Consider the following 23,844-nt stretch of genomic DNA (forward strand, 5'->3'; position numbering starts at 1 on the left):
ACATTGAACAAACAGCAAGTGCCCATTAAAAATAATTCACTGTAATATTTCCCTATATTTCAATGGTTAATTTTCTTGTCTGACTTTGCCATTGCTTTCTGACTTACTCAAAGGCAAGACTGTGTTTTGTTCACTGTGGCATCAGTGGTACCCAGGACGGGCCTGTTACTGACTGGAGGGGAAAAGACCAGTGAAGGTGATGGATGGATGGAAGGATGCCTGAATAGACAGATGGGCAGATAAATGGGTGAGTGACATAGAGCAGTAGAGATTTCTCCCAGTCTGGGGTATTAGAAACTTCCTCAAGGAACTGGCATTTGAGCTGAATCTTACAGGCTAAGGAAGATTTAGCTGTGTGAGGTGATAACAAGGGCAAACCCAGGCAAAGCCAACATCCTGAGCAAAAGCTCAATGGGCCAGAAAAGTGTGACTGCAGGAGAGTTGGCAAGCTATGGAGACATGGAAAAAAAATTGATGAGAGAAGGTACGTTTGATGTCTTTTGGCCAGGCACAGTGGCTCACACCTGTAATCTCAGCACTTCGGGAGGCCGAGGCGGGTGGATCACGAGGTCAGGAGTTCAAGACCAGGCTGGCCAACATAGTGAAACCTCATCTCTACTAAAAATACAAAAATTAGCCAGATGTGGTGGGTGGTACGTGCCTATAATCCCAGCTACTCGGGAGGCTGAGGCAGGGTTCACTACTTGAACCCGAGAGGCGGAGGTTGCAGTGAGCCGAGACCATGCCATTGCACCCCAGCCTGGGTGATAGAGCGAGACTCTGTCTTAAAAAAGAAAAAAAAAAAAAGATACGTTTGATGTCTTCTGAGCCCCTTAGAAGGGGTTTAAGCTCCTTGAAGGCATGGCCAGTTCATGGTTGCGTTCCCAGTTCCTAGCACAGTGCCTCTCGCACTGAAAGAATGAAACAATCAACAATGCATGAATGAAGGTTGGCCCCTGGCCAATTCTCTGAAGTCATCTCCCGTCACCCTTTTCTGGCCCCTCCACGACGTCATGTAGATATTCTTGTCTTCTCTTCAATGTGACCCAGAGCCTTTGTGTGTGCTTTTCCCTCATTCTGTGCTCTGCACCCACTGACCCGCCTGCTCTTCCTCTCACATGCGCGGAGACTTTCCCACTTGCCATTTCTTTGATCTTTCTGCTTGGAAAATTCTTCCTGCCTATCTTCACTTGATTCCACCCTTCATCTGAATATCTGTTTAAAATCTCTTTCACTTCTTTGAGAGGCCATCCTGCCAGCCTATGAAGAGTTGCCTCTCTCTGGTCACTCCCAAATCCCCCCAACCTGCTTTGTTCTTTATAGCACATACCACCACCTTATATCAGAGAGTTGTTTCTTTACTGTTGACTGCCCCCGACTCCTCTTGCTAGAATCTAGCTCTCATTCAAAAGACCTCACGTAGTGTGAAGGACTTTGCTTATTTACTGCTAATTCTCTGAAGCCTAGAAGAGTGTTTGAGACATAAATAATAGTAAATGTTTGTTGAGGCCAGGGCAGTGGTTCACGCCTGTAATCCTAGTGCTTTGGGAGACCTAAGCGGGAGGATCACTTGAGGTCAGGAATTGGAGACCAGCCTGAACGACAAAGCAAGACCCTTGTCTACCCGCCCTTGCCAAAAATAATAATAATAATAATAATAACTTAGCAGGATGTGGTGGCATGCGCCTGTCATCCCAGCTACTTTGGAGGCTCAAGGGGGAGGACTGCTCAAACCCAGGAGTTCGATGCTATAGTGAGTTATGATCACGACACTGTGCTCCAGCCTATGACAGAGTGAGACCGTGATTCTAAAAATAAAATAAAATAAAAAATATATATTTGTTGAATAAGTAAACAAGTAGTTCAAATACTTTATCCTGCAATTTAAGTTTTTTTTTTAATAGTCGTACTCCAATCTGCCCTTACAGTAACAAAGTCTAAAACTTTGAAGGTAGAATGGACTACATTAGAATTGTCTTATCCAATCAAAGCACTTTAAAAGATGAAAATAATGAGGCCTAGACAGGTAAAGATCAAGTTGGAGGCCAGATCACATAGCTAATTGGAGAAAAAGCCAGAATGAGACAACTTGGTCTCTCCGGGCCTGGCTTACCCCAGCCCACACCAGTTCTTGCCATCCACTCTCTGTAGAGGGACCACGGTGAGCTTTCTAAAGGGCGAATGTGACCTGCCTTTGTCTAAAACTGCTCAGTGTCTCTCTGTTCATAGTCCAATGGTATAAGCTGGCTGAGAAGGGCAGCCAATTCTGCCCTGTCTCCTTTCTGTACTCCTCCAACCTCACGCTCTATGCTGTCTCATATATCTGGGCCTCTGTATACATCAGCATTTATGCCTGGGCTTACCATTATCTGCATGGTGATTCTTATCCATTCCTCCTTCAAAATTTTATTTATAGGTGTACTCCACTGTAAGGTCTACCACTATTTCTCCAGTAAATAATTAATTCCCCCTGGGCGTAGTGGCTCACGCCTGTAATCCAATGCTTGGAAGGCCGAGGTGGGCATATTGCTTGAGGTCGGGCATTTGAGACCAGCCTGACCAACATGGTGAAACCCCGTCTCAACTAAAAATACAAAAATTAGCTGGGTGTGGTGGCATGCGTCTGTAATCCTAGCTACTTGGGAGGCTGAGGCAGGAGAATTGCTTGAACTGGGGAGGCAGAGGTTGCAGTGAGCTGAGACCACACCACTGCAGTCCAGCCTGGGCAACAGAGTGAGACTCAAATAATAATAATAATAATAATTCCCCTCATCTGAACTAATTGTAATGTTAGTACTTCTCTTACCATTGATTAAGGAATGTGGTGGAGTTTTGTCATTTTTTACTACCCGGTATTTAACCTCTTCCTACTTGGAGGGGTCACATCACACTGTCTGCAACTACAGACAACAAAGCAAAGGGATCCTCTTCCTCACTCCACCCCTGGCAGCCAGGGCACAGGCACAGGACCAAAGACTGGCAACCAGGAGCTCTTGCCTAGAATTCTGACCACTGGGTGCGTGCAGCAAAGATAAAAGGAGGGCTGGAACCTCCTTGTGCAGCAGCTGTGGCCTGCAGTGGACCCAACCTGGTGGCAGTTACTGTGGCTGTGGTGGTTGGCAGCCTTCTGAGCAGCCTGTTCTTGTTAAGAGATGGCTGTGATTCTTCCTGCTTCTTGGACCACACACCAGCTCAGGTCTTTCAGTCTCGGAAAGTCTCCAATTTCCTTTCAGTGAATTCTGTATCTACTCACGTTGCTCATGGTGGATTTCTGTTGCTTACAATCAAGAAGGCAGCTGTCTCATACTCACAGCAGTTCCTGGCCCAGAACTGTACAAATTAGTAGGTGCTCAGTGAGTAGGAGTTAATAGTAAAGGTGAAAAGACTTGAAAAGGAGACACATTGAAGTAGGCCAAATAACCTAAATTGTAAACTAGACCACTGTGCTTCATTTTTGTTTTCATTTAACATCCAAATTATGGAACCTGAATGGCATGAGGAGCCTCCGTAGGAACAACACCAAAGAGACAGAGGTTTCAAAATGTTACCATTATTGAAGTCTTTAGGAATCTCTCCAGATTATTACCAAACAGCCAGGTTCTTGGCAAAGTGGGAGCTTAGTGCATTCCCGTAGACTGTTCGACTTGAAGAAAAGACCATGAGAGCAGAGGTGTTCGAACGTGTTCAGCAGTGAGGCCAAATGCCCACAATGCCATGAGCTGTTTACATTTTCAGTTGAGAATTATGCTGAAAAGAACAGCCTGTCAAGCATCTTAAAAATGGATTTTTAACCATGATAAAAAATCATTTCCCCAAAAGTTAATCTTCAGCTGTGTAGAGTGCAATATTATAATCAATTTTATTCAGTCAGTGAAAACATTGATATTTACCATATTGAACTAATTTCAAAAGCTGCGCATTCAATATATTCATGCCAAAGACACCACACTCAATTTTGACTGCACAAGAATATCCCTAATGGAGGCTCTTGGCATTGAATTTAACAGACTCAAGCAAGAGAATGTGTTTTCACAGAGATATATGGGTGTCAAACATAGGCCAGACTTTGATCCCATAGCCAAAATGCTGGCGGTATCAATAATGAAATGTCTTTTTAGTGGGTTAATCAGGTAAAACATTTTATGCTAAAAGTTTTAGGCAAATTGCATTCTGTGGATAGATGGGTACTAGGTCATCATACTGTGAGCTCCATGAGGTCTCACATTATGTTCAACTCTGTATCCTTTCACAGTCAGGTATAAACACACACTTGCGTATTCCAGCACCTGCCACTGTGGCTAGCACATAATAAATGCTCAGTAAATGGTTTCACGTGAGTGCATGAAGACCTCTTCAGGAAAGTCTTCATGAAGTTGGCATGAAACTTCCACCTATTAGCTCCAGGGACTTGCAAATGGTAACCACGTATCTAGGAGGCTGAGACAGGGAAGACAAAACTGAGGACCTATCACATAGCAGGTCCCTTACAACCTGCAGTGCTGGCCTTACCTCATTTTCAGATGTAGACATTGAGGCTCAGAGAGATCAGCCACAGAATTAGTAAGAGGTAGAATCAGACCTTGAACTTAGATCTCTACAACTACAAATCCAGTGCCCTTTCTATTCCCCCAGGGGCTCTTAACTGGGGACCCCAGGGAACCCATAGAAAGCATGTGGGAAATGTTTATGAGGAGGGTCTGTATCTTCCATTGCATTCCCATGGTGGTGCATGGCTTCCAAAAGGCTGAGATGTGAGCTCCTGGCTGTATGCAGGCTCTGGGCCGGCATCAGCCTGCTGCAGGAGAGAAGTAGAGGATGCAAATGGAAGTGGAGCATGGTGGTATGTTGTTCCACTCACAGTTTCAACATCCCTCTGAGCCAATATGCCAACTCTATGGGGTCCTGGGGTCCTGCCTCCATAGGGTATCATAGGGTGACAAATGACCTGATCCAAGTCCCATCCACTGCCCATGGCATTTATAGACATACTCTACTCACATAAACTTAAAATACTGATGTTTGTGAGCATGTGTGTGTGTGTGTGTTGGGGTGGGGGTGAGGGGTCCGAAAGACCACGGGGACATGGATAAGACCTGCAATGATTCTCTCTGTTGTGGTGATGTCACTGGGTTGTGATCTAAAAAGGAGAGAAAAGCCAGCAGAGTTCATACCCTAGGGATGCAGTAAGAAACAGCTATTGATAGATTAAATGCTAAATCTAATTTTACTCTGGATCTCTGGGCCATAGGCCTTCTTGGGCATAAGACAGAGATAGAAAACTCTGTTTCCTAAATTTAACAGGTGTTGGCCAGGCACAGTGGCTCATGCCTGTAATCCCAGCACTTTGGGAGGCCAAGACGAGCAGACCACCTGAGGTCAGGAGTTCAAGACCAGCCCAGCCAACATGGTGAAACATTGTCTCTATTAAAAATACAACAATTAGCCGGGTCTGGTGGCAGGTGCCTGTAATCCTAGGTACTCGGGAGGCTGAGGCACGAGAATCACTTGAACTGGGAGGTGGAGTTTGCAGTGAGCAGAGATTGCCCCACTTCACTCCAGCCTGGGTGACAGAGTGAGACTCAATCTCATAAATAAATAAATACATAAATGTAACAGGTATTTATAGAGTATTTGCTGCTGCCACTAGTCACGGTACTGGGGCAACTCTGTGTAATATAAAGAAATAAGGAAAATTCTTTATGTGTGCATGTTAAGCAAACAAGTCATCACAGTTCAGTGTGACAAGACGAAAGATAGCAGGGTGCTGTGGGAGCACCCTCAGAGGAAAGGAGGATGATACCCAGGGGAATGAGAAGCAGTTCTGTTGGAAGTGATATGTCACTTCAATTAAATAAACACATACCAAGTGCCAGGCACTGTACTGGCTTGGGGATGGAAAGTGTCTAGACACAGAATATCTGCTACCAAAGAGCCCAAAACCAGGCCCACGGAAGCACAAGAAGGACAACCTGCTACAACAAAGGCAATGTGTGTAAAGTACAGGGCGGCACAGCCCTGGGAGCAACAAACTGTGTGTGTGTTCTAGGGAGAGTGATGTCTGAGTCAGGTTTGGGAGGATAAACATGAATTTACCAGTGTAGAAAGAAACACAGACACAAATGTGATAGTAATAGTATGTACAGAACATTCACCAGGGGCCAAACACTGTACTAAGTGATATTACTGACATTATCTCACAGAGCACTACTACTCAACTCTTTGAGGTAAACACTACTACTCTTAGTACTCGTGCACTCTTAGTACAAATTTCTTCAGACTTTATTATGTACACAGTCAGGATGTGGGTAGATTGCAAAATAGCCAGCAAAATTCTCCTCCTCATACTCATGTGCTTCAGTAGTCCTTTCCCGTACTGAGTCTTGATTTGGTCATGTGGCTTGCTTTAGCCACAGAACCCATCCCTGCTGTAATTCCCCTCTCCAGCAAGACAGAACTCTCTGCAGGTTAAGAGCCAAGGGTCTAGAGCCAGATTGCCTGGATTCGAGCACACAAACATGATGCATGGGGTTTGAAAAGCATTTATACCCTGAGGCTTGTCCCCTTTGCTGTGCTTGGAGCCCTGACACCACTATGTGAACATGCTTGAGCTAGCTTGCTAGGGCGGCCATGTGAAGAACTGAGGAGCCTCAGCAAATAGCCAACCATCAAACATGTAAATGAGGCTATCCCAGAGCACCTGGGCCCAGCTGATCACCAACTATTGGTGGCTGCAGGATGGAGCCCAAGAGAGACCAGCAGAGGAACCACCCAGCTGAACCTAGCCCAAGTGCCAACCCACAGAATGATGAGCTAATGAATGATTGTGGTGTTAAGCCATTAAGTTTTGGTGTGATTTGTCATATAGCAAAAGCTAATTGATAGAGGGTGCATCTTCCAATGGACATTGTTTTGCAATTAAAGTCAGCAGAAATTCTTTTCTTTATCAAGGCTACATAAATTAATGGTGCATCTTACAATTGGTGATTTAGATTTGATGCAATACAAAGTATAATATTCACTCAGCAGATAAGAAAGATAGGGATTTGACGGTTGCTTGCCTTGGGTCTGAACTAATAAGTAGTGGAATTGGATCCAAGCAGTGTGACTCCAGACTTTTGACTCTTGACCTACAGATAGCTGGAGAGGAAAATGACAAGAACTTGTCGGTGGGGAAAGCAGGGTCGGGTTATGAAGCATGCTTTAGAAACCCTTGCAGAGGTTGAATTTTACTGGTTGGGAATAAGTGGCCAGTTGAGTGAGAAAGGTGAAGTAATTATCATTTCTTTTTGACATTGACTACATACAATCTTCATATCACTTCCAGAAGCAAAAAGAAAAAAATAATAGAGTGCTGTGGGGATGCAGGGTGGGGTCTGGAAGCCCTGGTTTGTCAGCTGTGTGTTGGGGCAGAACTGCAATGCCGGGAGAGGGCCTGAGCAGTGAGTCTGGGAGAGCTGGAGGCCTCTGACCCAGAAAAGAGAGGGGAAACGCCGGGCAGCTGTGGCCTAAGCAGCTGTGGATTGTTCTCCCTCATGGAGTGGATGAAGCCGGTGGATCAAGTGCATGCTAAAACTAAAAGGGTTGTGGAGAAAGGGACTATGGCTTCATCAGGGCCACTGAAGACCATGTGATAATTATCAGTAGTGTTAGAACAGTGTCCGCCTGGTGGAAAGGCCTCTTCTTCACTACTGCTGAAGCCCAGGAGAGTTGTACCATCAAATCCAAGCAGTAGCACAATAACAGTGCAAAAAGCATTGCCAACGAGTAGATTTATTGCGAGGCTCATATAGCTTAATTTTTAGGGCTTCTCACTTATAGAAGCCCCTTGTGAGACCTTGGGAGGGGCTCTGGCAACCTAGTCACTTGGATAAACGTTTCCACAGAATTTGCAAAAGTAAGACCACATAGCTGCAATTAGCTGATGCAGCACATAGCACAGTTGGTGCACTCTATGCCAAGTCTCTTCTGTCACCACCTCATCCCATGATGGTGCTGAAGTGGCCAAGGTCATCTTTGGAACCCAACTAAGAGGAGCTGGAGCTGGACATACATTTCTTTGGGTCTGGGGAGACGTAGTTATGGAATTCACAGTGACTTGCTCGTATAGCTCTAGCTTTCTCTGCACAGGAATGCCTTCAGGGATACTTCTCCATCCTCTCCGTCAACTTATCTAGCATCCTGGCAGGAGGTTCAAGGTCAGAGGTCATATCTCCCCTCTCCTAAGGCATCTTAGGGCATGGGCAGGGGAAGAGAAACACGGAGTGAAATGGACATAGCCGGTAGGTTTACCACTGAAAATTTTTCCAATCAGCAGGCATTTAAAACGAAAAGCAATGAACTTGGTACTCATCAACATAGTTTTGATTTTGAGTCAAAACTAACAATGTAAGAAAAGCCCATCAATCACGGTAAAGTCCAAATTTCCTTCCTGTAGAAAATTATATTATAAAAATGTCACATGGCCTTCCTCCCAAAAACCTATAGCCCCAGTCTAATCATGAGAAAAACATCAGACAACTCCCAATAGAAGTATGTTTTACAAAACACTCACCAGTATGCCTCAAAACTGTCAAGGTCCTAAAAAACAAGGATACTCTGAGAAACTGTCACAGCCGAGAGGAACCTAAGGAGGCATGATGAGTAAATGCAGTGCCATATCCTGGCTGGGATCCAATGCAATGCCATATCCTGGTTGGGATCCTGGGACAGAAAAAGGACACTGGGTAAAAACAGATGAAATCTGAACAATGGATGGGCTTTGGTTATAATAATATGCCATTATTGGCTCAATCATCATCACAAATGTTAATCTAAGATGTTAATCAGTGGAAATTGGGTGGGGGGGGTTTATGGAACTTGGCAATTTTTCTATAAATCAAAAGCTGTTTTGTCAAGTTTATTTGAAATGTTGCATGAAGAAAACATTCAAGAGTATGCAGCCCAAAACATAGGAAAAAAACTTATTAGAATGGTAGGAAAAAATAATTAATAAAATTTTTTGGTTATTTTTTCTGGATTTTGTGAAATTTATGATTGCAATTATGTATGTAGGCAACATTTTTTTCCTTCCTTACTGCTGGAGGCCCAAGAAAGCCCAAACTTTTAAAATTTGTATTTTACTGTGATTTCTGTTCTAATTCTGAAGGAAACATTCACTTTCATATCCAACTTTGTATTTGTAATTTTCTTAAAGAGTTTCCCTAAATTGTGTAAGTTTAAGGCTCCGAACATGGGTCTACCCTTGGTTGACGTTGATCACATCTGAGTAGTTAGAAAAATGTGTCCAACTCAACAATTGAATACCTACTCTATGTAAATGCAGAGGACTTGCAGGGGAGTAAGAAAGACTAGGATGGTTCATGAGGATTCACGGGACACACTGCCTCCTTCCAGGCCCTTACAGTTTCATGGGGGCATGGATGTACACCTAATAGAGTTGCAGCCCCAAAATGGATTGAACAACAAGCACTCAATTACTGATGCCAATCTTCCTTTAACCAGCCAATTACCAAATTGGCTGGTAATTGGCTCTCTAATTAAAAGCACATCGGCCATTATTAATTGATGTGGCTGTACTTCAGATAGCCATGCCCAAAAGCAATAGACACAGAAGATTAAAAATAATTACAACTTCCTAGGTTCCTAATCACAAGTGGGAACTTTTGAGACAAGACCACTGTAAACCTGCTCATCAGCTTGTCCCAGAAAGACTTTGATTCTTTTTTTCTTTTTTCTTTCTTTGTGTTGACATGGTCTTGCTCTGTTGCCCATGCCAAAGTGCAATGGTGCAATCACGGTTCACTGCAGTCTTGACCTCCTGGGTTCAAGAGATCCTCCCACCTCAGCCTCCCATGTAGCTGGGACTACAGGCTACAGGTGCACACCACTATGCCGGGCTAATTTTTGTGTTTTTTGTAGAGACAGGATCTCACCATGTTGCTCACACTGGTCTCGAACTCCTGGGCTGAAGTGATCCGCTGACCTTGGCCTCCCAACACGCTGGGATTACAGGCATGTGCCACTGCACCCAACCCAACTCTCTTTAGCTTCTCTAGGAGATTGATCAATCAGTGGTAGGCAGATATCAATGTGAATCTAGCCAGAACTAGCCACAACATTTTAATCAGGCCAAAATGTAACAAGAGCAGGAGCAACCAAAAAAAGACTCAAATTTCCACTAGGAAATTTGCACCACTATAATATCCAATTGGCTCTTATTCTCTTGGCTAGAGAGATGTTTGAAAAGACAAGAAAGTAGAAAGGAGGGTTAAGACTGATTTCTTAAAGAAGTAAGTACAAGGAAGTATAGATTCATGCTGCCTACTTCTAAAAGAATTCCATTCCTCATAACTACATAGCATTATAATACTACTGATTCATAAGAAGTTTAATTCTATTGGAGAGGACACCAGGATTACTAGTGTTTATTTTCATCCAGGATCTTTATTCTTTAATGTTGCTGGTCCCACTGACATATTTCAGTATACAAAAACACTGCAGCATCAATAGCCAAAAGAAAAGCCATTATGATGTGAATAGTGGTCATTGTGATCACTGTGATACAATTTTTAAAAACTTTTTCTTAGAGACAGGGTCTCACTATGTTGCTTAGGCTGGTCTTGAATTCCTGGACTCAAGCAATCCTCCTGCTTTTGCCTCCCAGAGTGCTAGGATTACAGGTGTGAGCTACCACACCTGGCCTAATTAAAAAAAAAAAAAAAAAGTTTATGTCCTTCATTTAAAAAAAAAAAAAAGGCCAGGCACGGTGGCTCATATCTGTAATCCCAGCACTTTGGGAGGGTGAGGCAGGTGGATCACGAGGTCAGAAGATTGAGACCATCCTGGCTAACCCGGTGAAACCCCGTCTCTACTAAAAATACAAAAAACTAGCCGGGCGCGGTGGCGGCGCCTGTAGTCCCAGCTACTCAGGAGGCTGAGGCAGGAGAATGGCGTGAACCCGGGAGGCGGAGCTTGCAGTGAGCTGAGATTGCGCCACTGCACTCCAGCCTGGGTGACAGGGCGAGACTCCATCTCAAACAAAACAAAACAAAACAAAACAAAACCTGTTTTTTTTTTTTTACCTAAGTCACAAACTCCCAAATATAGAGTCTGGAATCTTCATTTAATGAGAACACCAAGGGCATGGTTGTCAATCCTATGACACCTGTCTGAGGTAGGCATTATTCCTTATTTAAGGAGGATGCAATGAGGCTTGATGCAGAGTCACTGACCCCAAAGCCTGTGTTCTTAACCACTATGCAATACTGCTTCCCATCAAAGTCTTTACTCCAGGCCACAAGACAACCCCATACATTGTAAAACTTCTTGGAGTGATTAGACTCAAAAAGTTTTTTTTTTTTTAAGTGTTTGTGCTGAAAGAGACCTAAGGGATTATTCAGCCCAGCCCCCTTATATCCTGAGGAGAAATCTAGGTTCTAAGGAATGAAGGTGCTTCCCAACGTCACATAGAAGTTCTTGCCAGAAGGAGTGCGAACTCAGGTCTGATTCTGGGTTGTGTGCCTTTCCCACCCTTGAGTTGGAAATCACCTGCATTAAGGGCTAGAGCCCAGGGAGAGGCACCCGGTTTCAGAGTAAAGCGTCTTGAGGAGAAGAGATAAGGTGAGACAACCAGTGATGACCGACTTGCTACGGGTTGAATTGTCCCCTCCACATTCCCCAAGTTCACATGTTCAGGGTTTTTTTGTTGTTGTTGTTGTTTGTTTGTTTGTTTGTTTGTTTTGAGACAGTCTTGCTCTGTCTCCCAGGCTGGAGTGCAGTGGCGCAATTTTGACTGGCTCACAGCAGCCTCCACCTCCCTGGGTTCAAACAATTCTTCTGCCTCAGCCTCCTGAGTAGCTGGGACTACAGGTATGCGCCAGCACACCCCGCTAATTTTTGCATTTTTAATAGAGACTGGGTTTCACCATGTTGGCCAGGCTGGTCTTGAGCTCCTGACCTCAGTTGATCTGCCTGCCTCGGCCTCGCGGAGTGCTGGGATTACAGGTGTGAGCCACCGTGCCTGGCTGTTCAGGTATCTTAGAATGGGACCTTACTTGGAGATTATCTCTTGATTACAGAGGTCATCAAGTTAAAATGAGGCAATTAGGATGGGCCCTCGTCCAGTATGACTGGTGTCCTTATAGAAAGGGGGAATTTGCACACACACACACCACAGGGAAGATGGTGTGAGGAGACATAGGGAGAAGATGGACATCTGCAAGCCAGAGAGGCCTGGCACAGATGCTCTTCATGACCCTCAAAGGCAGCCAGCCCTGCCCTCGCCGTGATTTTGTACTTCTAGTCTCCAGAACCAGGAAAGACCATACCATTTCGATTGTTGAAGCCACTTAGTGTGTGGTACTTTGTTCCAGCAGCCCTTGAAAAAAATAGACCACAGAACTTGGGAGGTGCCTGCGGAGGCTCTGGGGCTGAGGGACTGGTTGCAGAAGTAAGATGAAAAAGGAGAGGCAAAGATGACAAAATCATGGGTGGGGAGGCGAGATCTGGACAGAAAAACCAGGGATTAGCCAAGTGGGAAGCAGTGAAAACGAACGTGGAGTCCATTTTTTCTAGATCTAGAAGAACTGAGCTGCCAGAGAGGTTGCTGGTGTGTGCGTTGCCCTCACCCCACTGCACCGCTGCGCCCAGCACATTGTGGGAGAGACCCAGGGAAAGTCCTTCAGATATTTGTGGGAGTGAACTGCAGGGTGCCTGAGGCCTGGGGCGAACCCATGGTCAGTTTCCCCGGCCTACAGCCCAGGCATAGTCCTGTGGTGGTTGTGCCCACACTCTGGGGGCGACCTAAGTGCCAAGTGTGGTACTGCCCTCACTAGCATTCAACCTCTGTGCCCCGCTTCCTCTTTGGTGAAAGGACAGTAATGACAGCACCTACCCCACCGGATTACGAAGATTAAATAGAATAATGTGTATGCAATGTTTGTAGCAGTGCCTCGCGTCAAGCACTGGGTAAACAGTATCTGTTATTATCAAAGGCCTTTATGACAACAATCATTCTTCAAACGGCCCGCCAGCCAACGCTGGGCGCAAACCCCACGGTAACCGGGACCACTGTTGTTAGAAGTTGAGGTTCCTGGTCGGTCCCAGGTGCTACAAGGAAGAGTAGCCTTTGGAATGTGAGCCCGAAAACCATCGTGTTGGCTTCTGAAGCCCCCAGACGGGCATGGCAGGGACGCGGAAGCCCTGAGAACCGCACAGCAGGTGGCCGCCCTGGTGCAGCGCGCAGTCGTCCCTCAGCTCCCCTGCACTGGTGTGAGCTGCAGGCGCTGCCCACCTCAGGCTCTGCAGACACCAGACTGAAAAGGTCTTCCGGCCAGGCAGCGTGGCGAAGCCCTGTGGGGCCGCGGTGAAAAAGGGCTCAAAGCGGCCGCGCAAGTCGGTGTCAAGCAAAAACGGAGAGGAAGGCCCTTGCCGCCAGGGCCCTCGCAGCAGAAGCCCGGCCTGCCAGGAGGCCAGCGGGGCACCAGCTGAGGGTGCAGGATCCGGAGGGCGCCGCCCGCCCCTCGGGCATCGCAGGGCCCAGGGTCCGCGGGGCCTCTGAGGTGAGGCGGTCCAATGTACCCTTTGTCCTTCCTCAGATTCATTATGAAATCCCAGGCAGTCCGGGCGACTCCAGCTGCGTTCGCCCGCCGCCGCCTCTCCCCCGCCGGCCATCCGCCAGCCACGCGCACCCAGACTGGAGGGCGGCCGGGCGCGCGGCGGGGCGGGGCCTGCGGGGGGCGGGGGCCTGCGGATGGGGCGGGGCCGCTGGGGGGCGGGGCCGCGGGAGGGCGGGGCCGCGGGAGGGCGGGGCCGGCGCGGCGAGCGCACCAGCAGCATCCTGGCTCAACCGCGGCGGTGGCGGGGGCGCAACTAGCAGGCAGAGGCGGCGGCGCCAGCGGCGCCTTAAATAGCATCCAGAGCCGGCGCGGGGCAGGGAGTGGGCTGCGGTGACAGCCGGCGGCGGAGCGGCCGGTCCACGGAGGAGGTGAGTGCGCCCGCCGTGCGGAGCCGCGCCTGCTCCTGCGGCGGTGCCTGGGCCCCGGCCGAGGCGCGGGCTGAGGTTGCCCTTCAGGGCCGAGCCCGGAGCAGCGGCCGCCGCGGAGGCGCGTGAGCCGCCTCAGGCTCGTGGGGCCGCGCCGCCTTTCCGGCCTCCTGCCGCGGCCCCGCTTCCCTCGGCAGCCGGAGGCCTCCAGGGCGCCCGTGCCGCCGCGGCTTCCTGTGTCTGAGCCGCGGGCGGCGCGGGCGCGGGGCTTGTGCGCGGCGGGGGATGCGCGCGGTACCGACCCCTGTGTGTGCGGCGGCGGGGACCGGCCCGGCGGAGCGGCCGGACGCCGCGCTTCGGTTGGGAGGAGTTGGCCCCGCCAGACCGCTGACGTTTCTCTCGGCCGCGGCCCCTGCCTGCCCCAGAGACCGGGTTCGCGGGCGTTCGGACCGCGCGTGGGGCGGGACTGCACCCGCGCCCGCTGAGATGCCGGCCCCACGCCGCGCGCCGGCACGAGGCCCACAGGCAGCTCAGAGGCCGCTGCCAGTTGCCGACATTCTCGCAGTGTCTCCAGAGGAGTGCCCGTGGCCCCTGCACTTGACCGTGGAGCATTGATCTAAGGCGTGCTGGCATTTTTTGAAATTGAGAAGCAAAGATAACGTCTGTCACCTGGCAGCGTAGACAGAGAGTGGCGGTAGATGACTTGAATGGACACGTGGATTCGAGTCTGGGGACAGGCGTTCCCCCAGTCAGTGCGTGTGAGAGTGTGGAAACCCCTTCCCCACTCCGTCCAATTTCAAGGTTATGGAGCGTAGTTAAGAGTGACCATTCTAAAAGCGTCCTCTAGTGCCCTGGCTAAGACTTTTAAGCTTCTTGGTGCAGGAGTATGTGAAGTCCCGCGACTCTCACTGCCCTCCCTGCCTTTTATTATTTCTTGACTTTTGATTAGCTTTGAGAGAAACTGGTTAAATCTTGCAGGTTCTGCCACACATTTCACAATTTAACCTGTGATTGTCCCATGGAAAACAGTTATTGGCTTCATGCCAGCAAAAAAATCAAAAACTTCTGGTTGATTCTTTTTTTTTTTTTTTTCAAGTGGATGTGGGAAGGTTAGGTTGGCTAAAACGTAAAGTTTGAGTTGTAGGTGTGTGCTGCGTAGGCTTGAGAAGATGGAGCTGTTTAAGGAACCATTGCTCGCCATCAGGTTGGAGCTAGACAGTGCAGTGCCATATAGTGGAAAAGGACCGGGTCTTGGGAGACTTACTTTCTTGTTCTGACTCAACTCGGAAAACACCTACCTAGTCTGAGGCCCCCTCAGACTATCTCAGAGTTGCTGCCACAAACACTGGTAAAACTGTCCCTACCTTCTAGCATGCTTCATGTCTACGTCTTGCTATATCTTTTTTGATGTAACTGTTTTGTGGAAAATGGTTGTGTGTTTGGGGAGGCTTTTGAGAAAAGATAAGGTTGTCTTGTCGTTAGAGCTGGGTATTTCTCCTCCTCTCTCCCTTCCAGTTTGTGAACAAACTGCATTAGACTAAAATATTTCATGAGTCCAAATACTGTGACTAGAAAAATAAACTTGTTAGCAGCACACCTTATACCTCTTCACTTTAAAATAATAGACATATTAAAGACTTCGTTTTCTGAATTTACTGTAAACAGAATACTTGAAAAAAAAAATTACCCAGACGGGTGCGGTGGCTCACTGTAATCCCAGCACTTTGGGAGGCCAAGGTGGGCAGATCATTTGAGGTAAGGAGTTCGAGACCAGCCTGACCAACATGGAGAAACCCTATCTCTACTAAAAATATAAATGATTAGCCAGGCGTGGTGGCACGCGCCTGTAATCCCAGCTACTCGGGAGGCTGAGGCAGAAGAATCGCTTGAATTCGGGAGGCAGAGGTTGTGATGAGCTAAGATGCCGCCACTGCGCTCCAGACTGGGGACAGAGCAGGACTCTGTCCAAAGACAAAAAAAAAAATACCCTTCTCCCACAATTATAAGCATTTTGACATATTTCCTTCCTGTCTCTGTTGTTCCTATTTTTGCAGTATTTTTATTATTATTGCAGGCAGCCTGACCAAAAAGAAATCTGAGCTGTTAAGTTTTTGGTATTTGGGAGGTAGATACATGTGACTCACGCATGTAGGGACAGGTGTCTGTTTATACCATACAGGTAGAGTTTTCATAGCCACCTCTACTTTTGGGTGAAGTTTAGGCTAACTGGAAGTGTACCAGCATGCTGTGGTGTATGCAGAAAAGTGAATATAATTCAGATTATGTGATAGTTTTCTCTTCTTGGCATTATATATAACCCAGGGCTTACCACAAACTCAAATTTCTTATGCATTGACGTTCGGCATTTGATGTAAAATGACTATCTCAGAGTTGCTGCCACAAACACTGGTAAAACTGTCCCTACCTTCTAGCATGCTTCATGTCTAGGTCTTGCTACATCTTTTTTGATGTAACTGTTTTGTGGAAAATGGTTGTGTGTTTGGGGAGGCTTTTGAGAAAAGATGAGGTTGTCTTGTCATTAGAGCTGGGTATTTCTCCTCCTCTCTCCCTTCCAGTTTCACTTTTCTGGAAATAGCAAGACTGTAGGAATAGTAATTTGTAGATATTTATAGTCAGTAACCTTAGAGGAATGTTTCGTTTTTAAGATCAATTGAATTTATTGTGTAAGTTTGCCAGTTAAAACGTGCCCATTTGTGTTTACTGTCTCTCATAACCGAACTCTGTTAAATTAGAATCCATTAGTAATGTTTTGTGGACAGTCTTGTTTGGATGATGCAATGCATGAGACTCCTGTACTACAAAATAGAGAAGAATTTCCTTTAAGGCAGCTCAAAGCTGTTGGTATCCTAAAGCCTTTTTAGGCCTCAGTCTCTGACAGGCAGTGATCTGACAGGAGGTAGATAAAGGTGCCGGAGCTCTTAGTGAAGGCTGGCAGTCCAACTTGGTAGTCAGACAAACGCATGACGGTCAAAAGTGCCTTCGACACTGGGGCCTGGAGAAGAATTCTCAGTGGCCAGCGCTGATCTGAAGCTGCAGGGAGTTGAGTTTGAGTTTCAACATGCTGGTACTTCAAGGGGCTTCTGAAAAGTTTTAAAGGAGCACAAGCCCTGAAGGAGTAGCTGAACTTAGTGAACTAGAGAAGGCAGGGGCAGTTTTACCAGGGTTTGTGGCAGCAACTCTAAGATTGTCATTTTACATCAAATGCTGAATGTCAATGCATAAGAAATTTCAGTTTGTGGCAAGCCTTGGGTTGTATATAACGGCAAGAAGAGAAAACTATGACATAATCTGAGTGATGTTCATTTTCTACATCATGACATTTTCACTTTCTTTTTTTTTCTTTTCTCCCAGATAAGGTCTCACTCTGTCGCCCAGGTTGGAGTACAGGCACAATCATGGCTCACTGCAGCCTCCACCTCCCTGGGCTCAGTTGATCTTCCCACCTGCCTCTCCAGTAGCTTAGAGTACAGGCGCACACCACCATGCCCAAATAATTTTTTTTTTGTTGGGGTGGTGGTGAAGCGGTTTTACCATATTGTCCAGGCTTGTCTCGAACTCCTGGGCTCAAGCGATTTGCCCTCCTTGGCCTCCCCAAAGTGCTAGGACTACAGGCGTGAGCCACTGCATCCAGCCCACTTTCACTTTCTTGACTGTGTTAGAAACAACACAGTATTCATTCACTTATGACCTTTGAGGAATCTAGAGGGGTGGGTGAAATACTGGAGACTCCTTGAAGTGTGGCTGGCTTCAAGGGTGTCACCCTTGGACAAAAACTTAAGTGGAGGTGAGTAAGGGCCCTGCTACCCTTTGCTGCCAGCCTTAGAAGGATATGATCATCTGGAGGCAAATAGCTTGTTGCTTGAGGCCAGGAGTTCAAGACCAGCCTGGGCAACACAGCAAGACCCCATCTCTAGAGAAAAAAGGTAAAAACAATAACATAAAATCTCAAAACTGGTGGTTCCATATAGGTGCCTGGGCTGATTCTCTTTATGAAATATTTGCTGGTCTTCAAGTTTAAATAAAATTCTGAAAGCTGTCTAATATCTAAACCAAAACCACTTACCACAGAAAAGCTATATTCATTTTTCATATTTCAAGAGTCATGAACGCTTATTGGAAAAAATTTGGGAAATAGGAAAAATGAAGCTCTTCCAGAGATTAAATACTATTAACATTTTGTTGTATTTCCTTCCGGTCTTTTTTCCCTATACAATAAACAAATTTTAAGCATATATTGTTAATTAAAGATTAAAATTTTGACAATTTAATCACCTAAGTTATATTGTGGGCTTTTTTCCACGTCGTTACATATTCTTCAAAAACTAAGTTCTGAAGACAACTGCATTATTTGCTGTATGGACCATAATTTAGTTGCTTCTCCCCTATTGCTGGATATTTTTCAGAACAGTTTACCCACCTTTGTTATATGTTTAAATAGGTCTTTAAAAAATAGGGCATGTTCTGCTTTAAAACTCTTGAAATTAACAATAATTTGAAAAGTGTTTTTACTAATGAATAGGCTTGATGGACTTTTGGGTTCATGTGTTCCAGTCAAAAGCGGTTGAAATAGGGATTTCATGGTTTGGAAAGAGAAATGGAAAGAAGTTAGGGCATCAGAGGAGGAAACGGGGCCTGCCTGTAGACCATTTCCTCATTCTGGAGGGGACTTCTGATAAATGTAGGCTCTGTCCATTAGCACAGCTTTGGCTGCTATAGAAATGGGCACTTTCCCCTTAGGTTTGTTGTGGGAGAAATGTCCATCTTAGAAGGACTGAAATACTCTGAATACTATTTATTCCTTTATTAAGCAGAGTCATGAGAAAGTGCTTCCGGAGCTAGTTTCTCCTTCTGGGCCCAGGTGTCCGCCACGAAGCAGGGCTGTGGTAGCTGACCGAGGTGGTGGCCACAGCCTGGACACAGCCAGGTTTAGGAACGAAGCAGTGACCATAGCAGCAGACAGAGCCAGGTGCTGCTAAGCTTCTGATGGGTTAACTCATTAGTACCCCCAGCAACCCCGGAAGGTAAGTCCTGCTGCTAGCCTTACTGTACGCAAGATAAAGGAACAGGTGCAAAGATAAAGTTGCTCAAACCAGAATTTGAACCTAGGCAGTCTGGCTTCAGGGTCTGTGCTCCTAATTGCTTGACTCTACTGCCCCTCCAGAGCTAGAAGTTTCTCAGTCCAGGAGGGCCTAAAAAGTTCCAGGTTAGGCCAGGCGCGGTGGCTCATGTCTGTAATCCCAGCATTTTGGGAGGCCCAGGTGGGTGGATCAACCTGACCAATATGGTGAAACCCCGTCTCTACTAAAAATAACAAAAATTAACCAGGCGTGGTGGCGCGTGCCTGTAGTCTCAGCTACTCGGGAGGTTGAGGCAGGAGAACTGCATGAACCCAGGAGGCGGAGGCTGCAGTGAGCCCAGATTGCGCCACAGCACTCCAGCCTGGGCGACAGAGTGAGACTCCCGTCTCAAAAAAAAAAAGGGAAGAAAGTTCCAGGTTATACACCTGGCAGTAAGACAGGAAGGACAGAGCTGGGTCTCCTTCGGTGTCGCTGCTCCTTGATTTTACCCCCATCTCATTTATAGTCTGCCTTGAATTATCTCTTTATACCACTAGAGTGCTGAAAGAGACCACACATTTTGATTCAGCTTGGCTCAGGGAGTGGTAAGATCACTTGCTATGTAGCTGTGACTTTCTAGAGAATTAAAAAATAAAAGGCTTTGCCTGCCCTGGACATTGGTCTTGTAAGGCTGGAGAACAGTTGAGGCGCACAATGAATGCATGCAGTGTGCTGGAGGAAGAGAGCACATTTCAGCTGGGAACAGGACTCAGGCCGAGCAGTGGTGGAGCAGCGTCCGCTAATGTAGGAGACTGGCCTCACTGCACCCATAGGTTTGCTTTCTGCTCTGTGTCGTGGGGTACTTTGATCTCTCAGCGCATTCTAGATCATATTCAACACTTTCAACAGACGAGAATAAAATTGGGACTTCTCGGGGTATGAAGGCACAGCAGCATCGCCTAGTGGTTGTGGATCTCTTTTTCCCAGTGAGATTTTAGGCAGAACCCTGAGAGATGAAATACATAAAAGCAGGGCTGCGGTGGTTGAAGGGCTTCCTCTGTCTCCCTTTGCCACCTGTGAGGGACTTCAGAGCAACACTGAGATAAGCCACCTTATTCATTGCACCCGTGCAGTGACTGCAGGGCTCGGAGGGGGGTGACTTGGCCAAGGTGACACAACCTGCCTGCCCCTTTGGCCATACACGCATGTGGAGTTTGTTCCTGGATCCTGTGCCTGTTCAAAGAATGGCTGGACCTTGGTGTTGCCCTTGATTTCTGCCCTGAAGTCCAGTCAGCCAGCAGTTCTGCTTATTCTGACCTACTCTCTGCAGTATTGCCCAATGCACATGCATTTTCTCCTTGCCTTCTCAGTATTGCCATCCTGGTCCAGAATTGTCACCTCCAGTTTAAACAGTGAAGGCCTTTGTTAGAAGAGGGGGCAGGGTGCAGAGGGGAATGGTTGCTTTTTCTAAATCACGGCTCTGATCAAATCCCTCCTGAGCGGAAGCCTTCCAGGCCCCCCTCTGTAAGGCCCCGGGTGTTTGTTTACCTTACCTGTCAGGGCTTCTGCAGCTTGGTTCTTACCTGCTGTCTCCACGCTTCTCCAAACCACCACATCCTGAGGCTTCTAGAAAGCAGACTCTGGTGGCACGGGGTTAATGGGTCTGTGTACCCAAGACACTGTACCTGGGTGCTGTCATCTGCCCGACTGACCTTCCTATGTCCTGGTCCGATGGTGTCTTTGATCTTACAGCTAAGATTCAAGACACTAAGTCTCTAGACTCAAGCCTGTGTTTTTGCTGGGATAAAGTTCGTGTTGAGTACATCTAGGCTGGGTGTGGTGGCTCACGCCTGTAATCCTAGCACTTTGGGAGGCCAAGGCAGGCGGATCACCTGAGGTCAGGAGTTTGAGACCAGCCTGGACAACATGGTGAAACCCTGTCTCTACTAAAAATACAAAAATTAACCGGGTGTGGTGGCAGGCACCTGTAATCCCAACTGCTCAGGAGGCTGAGGCAGGAGAACCTCTTGAGCCTCGGAGGCGGAGGTTGCAGTAAGCTGAGATAGCGCCACTGCACTCCAGCCTGGGGTATAGAGTGAGAATCTGTCTTCAAAAATAAAAGTACATCTAAATGGTACAATGCCCACCTCGGCCTGTTTGGAATGCCATTCCTTGTCCCACAGAGCCCTGCTCCTCAGAGACACTTTTCCTGGAGTGACTCTCCCCTTCCTCAGCTGCGCTCACTGCCGTTCAGCTGGGGAGGCACCAGCGACCACGCTAGTGGTTAAAATATCAAAACGCTCCCATCCTGGCTAGAGAACAGCTGCTACCCTAGTGCCCCACCCTTAATATGGAAACTAAAGGGTTCATACATGGGGCAGCAGAGGAACTTCGGAGCCCCGTTCTGGTGCCCTGGCCTGTGTCTTTCCTGACTGGTTGGTGCCTGGCTATACTGGGTATTAAATATTTTGACGAGCATCCCAGCCTCTGTCCCACGTGCATCTTTTCATGAGCACATATCTGGCTTTCACAGACCGGCACCCCAGCCACACTCTAAGCTCTGGGCACATGGGAGACCTAGTCACTGTCATTTCTGTGTTTTCAGCAGCATTTAATACAGGGCCTTACCACTAGTAAGCATGTATGATTATCTGATGATGGATTGAGTGTAGGGCAGGTTCCAATGGTCAGATGTCCCATAGAAGGTGGTCCCTAACAAGAGTATACATTGTCATGTTCCAGGTTTGTCTATTCTGATCCTGTGCAAAACTTAGATCTTATAGCTAAGATCAAGGCACTGAAAGTCTCTAGACCTAAGTCTGTGCTTTCACTGGGTGAAGTTTGTGTTTCAGAGTACGTCTGAGGTGTTTCTTTCCGTGTAGTTTGAGTTGTGGTGGAGAAGCAGGTGGCTGTGGTCTTTGCAGGGTGTGGGAGGGGAGGAGATTGGTGTTGAGTCCCAGCTAATGTTACATAACTCTACTGTAGTCTTCCTTTACCTGGTATTCTTGCGTTCAAATTGCCCCTTGTTTCTGTGCCACTAGTGAAATGGTCAAATGGCTCATTGTTCCTTCAAGGAACAGGTAATAGGTGGACAATTACCTACATTGTGCCTCAGGCAAGTTTCTGAGGCATCCCAGGATGGGTAGCTGGCGGGGGCCTTGTCTGTCAAGTGTCCCAGCCAGGCACCTCACAGTGGATGGAACTGAGTTCTCGAGGGGGTGGCTGAGCAGTCCAGACTCTCACGTTAGACTCTGAAGACAGCCAGTCTGTGCTTTTCTCTTCTGACGTGAGTCAGAGGCAAATTTTGCTGATGCCAAGACCTCCCTGGAGTTCAGGCAGGGTGAAGATCCTTGTCCTTGGGGTCAGGGCTGAAGCTTCAGGGTTTCCAGGACAGACCTTCAGAGGAGGCCAGTCCTGGAGCCTGGCATGGGTCTCAGCCTCAAATCTCTGTCCTCCACAAAGGCGGGCTCAGCACTAACCCTCTCTCGCAGGCCAAGTGACAGTCACCAGCAGCGTCTTGCCCTCTCTGGCATGCTTCTCTCCATCACTGGGTGATGCTGAGTGTCTTTGCCTCCCTCCTTGATGTGACAGTCCCTTTTTACAGGCTTTCGCAGACACTGTCCCTCTGCCTCCCAGACGTGGCACGCCTTTCAAGGTGCTTCCATTAGCAGCTTCATTCATTGTTGCCCATGGTGGGGAACAGATGGAGACACTAGCCAGGCAAGACGCCAGAGCGGCTGTAGGGCTGCTCAGGAGATTGAAGGACTGTCTCGAGTGGGGTATGTGCCCCATAGAGGCTGGCTAGCCCATCCATTAGGGTGTAGATAGAATAGAAACATTAGAACTTCTATGGATAGTTATTTTTTGGCTATCTTTTAAATTCATATTTGTGTGTTTTCTAATGTTCAGAAAATATTTGCAGAATGTACATGTATATAGTTTATAGATAAAAGCATTTACGTGTGAGGGGTGCATGTATTTATTAGGGTACATCATCAGAAGTTTAGAGAACCAGAAAGTTAACTCTTTCTCTAGCACCAGTATCATGGGAGACCTCTGAATGCCATTTTTTCAAAAGGAAAGAATTTGTCAGTTAAAGGGGAATAGAAACTGCTCTCTGGCTGGGTTGTGATTCTTGTCAAATAGGCCTGTGACTTCAGGAGAGTCGGGTTAACTCCAGAGTATGTTTTGTCTTCGATCGCAGAGCTTTGCAATGTGGAAGCCTCATTGGGATCGGGGTTTTATTTTTTTCTCTTTTGTTTACTATCATATCCCCTGAGGCTGGAGCTGACTTTGCATATCCTCAATATTTGCAAATTGAATATATGAGCCTTTTTATTGCATGATAATTAAGTATTGTGCTGAGTTGGATGCTTCAAGTCAATATTCAGGTTGGCTCCTTTTGTTTAAACCGTTGGGCAGTTGGCGAGATGCAGCCTACGTGCCAGTCAGTTTTACTGTCCTACACATCATACCCCCATGCGGTGGAACCACAGAGCCATGGAGGCCTCAGAAGTGTCACCTGAGAGACAGGGTGTTGGGATGTAACTTAAAATAATTTTTTAAGAAGTGGGTATAATGAAACAGTAGTAGCAAAATGTTGATCATTACTGGAACTGAAGTTGGAGTCATGGGTACATAAAATACAGTTTTATTATACTACTATGTCTACTTTTGAATAGATTTGAATTGTCATAATACATTTTAAGTGAAACATAAAGGGAGTATAGAGACCCCAAACTAGTATCACCCATTCCGAGCAGGTAATGGCCGAACTGTACAGTC

The 23,844-nt window shown here is 47.0% G+C and overlaps 1 protein-coding gene across 4 annotated transcripts in view; it reads left to right on the forward strand.

The window, feature by feature from the left end:
* Positions 1 to 13,805: 13,805 nt before the first annotated feature.
* ACSL1 (acyl-CoA synthetase long chain family member 1) overlaps positions 13,806 to 23,844 on the forward strand; it is a 72,075-nt gene continuing 62,036 nt past the window's right edge. For 2 of the 4 annotated variants that reach the window (XM_050791693.1, XM_050791686.1), the window contains exon 1: positions 13,822 to 13,984. The gene's annotated coding sequence lies outside the window, so the exon portion shown is untranslated. Of the gene's footprint in view, positions 13,985 to 23,844 lie in introns of all 4 variants that reach the window. The other 2 variants (XM_050791690.1, XM_050791691.1) reach the window with 2 other exon arrangements.

The sequence above is a fragment of the Macaca thibetana genome, chromosome 5, assembly GCF_024542745.1.
Source record: "Macaca thibetana thibetana isolate TM-01 chromosome 5, ASM2454274v1, whole genome shotgun sequence".
NCBI classification, from domain to species: Eukaryota; Metazoa; Chordata; class Mammalia; order Primates; family Cercopithecidae; genus Macaca; species Macaca thibetana.